Source organism: Austrofundulus limnaeus, unplaced genomic scaffold (genome assembly GCF_001266775.1).
Source record: "Austrofundulus limnaeus strain Quisiro unplaced genomic scaffold, Austrofundulus_limnaeus-1.0 Scaffold210, whole genome shotgun sequence".
In the NCBI taxonomy this organism is placed as follows: Eukaryota; Metazoa; Chordata; class Actinopteri; order Cyprinodontiformes; family Rivulidae; genus Austrofundulus; species Austrofundulus limnaeus.
Window position 1 is genome coordinate 355,229 of NW_013952612.1, and position 3,312 is coordinate 358,540.

Genomic DNA, 3,312 nt, shown 5'->3' on the forward strand with positions numbered 1-3,312 from the left:
TAAAAATACTTTGATAAAAGTTAGTCTTCTCTAAAAATATTACTTGAGTAAAAGTCTTAAATTATTTGATATTTTTGTACTTAAGTATCAAATGTAAATTTCTGACATAAAATCTACTTAAGTATTAAAAGTAAAAGTGAGCAGTTAGTTTTTCCAGAATGACATTTATTGGGAGGTGACTTCTCCAAAAAATATATTTTCTAACAGCGTGCAGCTGTGATGGGTTGTGTACAAGCTAATATAGTGTCAGAATGATATATATTTATACTTCTCATCCAAACACAATTAAATTCACTCTGTCCAGGAGACACTATTTATCAGGATAGTATTTTTTAAGTAATAACTCGGAATAAAATAGGAGTAATGACTTTCTACTTCTTACCTTTTTAAAAAATGTAGTGAGTAGAAAGTACAGATAATTTGGTACAAATGTAATGAGTAAAAGTAAAAACTACACTGAAAAATAATTACTCAAGTAAAGTACAGACACCCAAAAATTCTACTTAAGTACAGTAACAAWGTATTTGTACTTAGTTCCTTTACAACTCTGGCATCGAGATAACTTTAGAGAAGTGGTCATGAAAAGAACGACACGTCCACTCGTCCTCTGTGACCACACGTGTTTCTAGTTTGTGTTTAAAGAAGCTGCAGGCCCGCAGATCAGATTAGTCTCCGCCTGATTAAATATTAATTTCAGCTTTTTCAGCAGACGGCACTCTGAACGTGGAGGAGGGAAAACAAGGAAGCAGCGGAGAGGCTTCAGTGTTTGTGATGCAGCTGATGAAACAAGAAAAGGCTTTTAGAAGACGAGAGTGTTCTTCACTCAGAGGGAGAAGAGCTTTAGACTGCAGACAAAAACACTTCCTGTTTACTATAATGACTTTATTAGAGAAGCAAACAAAACAATTGCAATAAAACATACTCTACTTGCATTGCATGCTGTACTTTAAGGCAGAGACTCAAGAATAAACTCTGATTCTTACATGCTGAGACAAGAAACCAAAAAGGAAGAAAAAAAATCATTTCTACCTCCTCCTTCCCAACAAACATCTGCAGCAAAACAAAGATCGATGAACTGCTTTCAATTAATGTTTTCTTTTATTTGTCCTTAAAAGTATAAAAGTTCCTAATAAAAGCCAACTGGCCATGATTTAGTCTTATTTGTTTCCCAGCTTCAAACTGAGCCAATAAACTGGTGTTTATCTGCAGAGCAGGGTAACACTGGAGAACAGATGATTTAATCTTTGTAACTTAGTGATTCTGACCAGTTTGTTTCACGTAAAYCATGTAAATAAGCTTCTTTTGCAAAACTAATGAAATAAAGCCTGAATGTTATCATGAATTATATTAAATGAGGCAGCCTAAACGCAATGACCGGTAGATTTTATGACGGTGATGCTAAAATGAGGGTCCACACCCAACGTCAACAAATAAATACAGCTGATAAATTTGACCTATTTTCAGTCACTTGTGTTGTTTCTGGTTAAACCAAAAGTTCACTGCCTGGTAAAAGTTTTGCAGAACTCACTGAAGAACTTGCAGCTACAGAGCCTTTATGCAGTTTTCAAAGTTTAGACAAAAACACATTTGAAAAAAAAATAAAAAAGTAAAACTTCACAGCAGGAAAGTTTCTGTTTTCCAGTGATTTTSACTTAATTTCTGCAGCGTTCAAACAGCAGGATGGAGGCGACATTATTATCAATGTTTGCCCCTTTTTTTTATTAAAGCAAAGAAAAAAATGACCAGTGTTAACTGTTTGATCACAGAAACTAAACACCCACACAAAAACAGTGCATTCAGAGTGAACCACACAAACCTGAAGGGGAAAAAATCCCTTTAGCTTTGCTTGTAAGACTAAAACCAGTTTGTGCTCATGATAAACAGGAGTCCACAGAAGCAGCTTAAACCAGGTAACGACAGCTTTCTGACATCAGCTGAAGGATTTCCTTTAACAGCAGAGAGGAGCTCATATTTACACAAGACTGAAGCAAAAACAGCAGGTTTTTCATCACTGCAGTCGTTATTTTACAACCCTGAGGAGTTTCATGACCTGAGCCGCTCATTATTACTCCAACACAACTAAACTTACATCAAAAACATAAAATAAAATAAAAACCTACACATGGTCCCTTACATTTGTCTTGTTCTGGCTGAAAACCCTGCAGCTCTGAGGAATGTTAGAAGCTGGATCAGACCTGGGTTCAGTGGTTCTGATTGGTTTTAGGGAGGTTTCGTCAAAAAATCCAGTGTGCCGAGTCAAAAGTTTAAAAACCTCAGGTCTTTTTTTTTAAGATTACTTAGAAATAAAAGATTAAAAAGATTCACAGAAAGAAAAAATTAAATAAATAAATCCAAATCAACAATAAGGACACCAGTGGTTAAAAGAAGGCAGAACAATTTGGTACATTKAACACCTATAAACTCCTAATTGTAGAAAACATTTAAATTCACAACTATTGTTTAAGGCCAGCTCATTTCAAACCTCTGGACTTATTATTAAAAGGACATTAAATGTACAGAAAGCAACTATCAGTTACAAATACAATCAAACATTTTTTGCTTCTAACTGAAAAAGGCAGAATATGAAAATGTACTTTCTAAAACAGAACGACGTCAAAGTGAATAAATCTATTTCATTCCCTCCTCCTGACGACTTGTTTATTTATAGAGTTAAAGATTTCTGTCATTCAAAACCAGTGTAAACACTTTCATTTGTTGTGCTACCAATCACGTTTCAAACACTGATAACGCTAAATATAGATCTTTGTTGCTTGTTGTTTTTTTTATTTCGTGTTTAAACTCGCAGAAAAAAAAACTGCTTCATAAGAGTCACATTTATTTCATGCATATCCAGAAGAAATGTTTTTACTGCTTCTATTAAAATAAGAATAAATCTATGGTTCAGGAGTTTGGTTTTAGTCAGACCAAAACCCAAACATCCAGTTTGAGCTACATTTATATAATCCTATAATCCTCAGCTGCCATTTCTAAGCCACTATATTCAAGAGGGAAAGTTTGTGATCATCCAAGTCACAGCTTCAGATAATAACTTTTATCTTTCTAAATAAGCCTGTAGTTCTGAAATATTTGTGAAAAAATATTTTTCTTTCCAAATGCTCAGAATAAAAACAGATCTAGAGGGTATTTTGGTCATGAGGCACAAAGCTGGGGTCATATTCTGAAGGGTTTCCTGTGTGCTGCAACACCAACCAACGAAAAACAAACAGGAACGATCTAAGAACAAATAATAAACATTTGTGCAGTTTTAATGTCCTATAAAGGGGAAATTTCAAATTCTGTCACCATTTTAAC

General features: G+C 34.3%; 1 protein-coding gene across 1 annotated transcript in view; it reads right to left on the reverse strand.

Moving 5' to 3' along the window:
• Positions 1-861: 861 nt before the first annotated feature.
• The window catches only part of LOC106525027 (serine/threonine-protein kinase 4), a gene marked incomplete in the record, with an annotated part of 25,313 nt that continues 22,862 nt past the window's right edge, over positions 862-3,312 (reverse strand). Inside the window, 1 exon segment of the mRNA XM_014019126.1 lies at positions 862-3,312.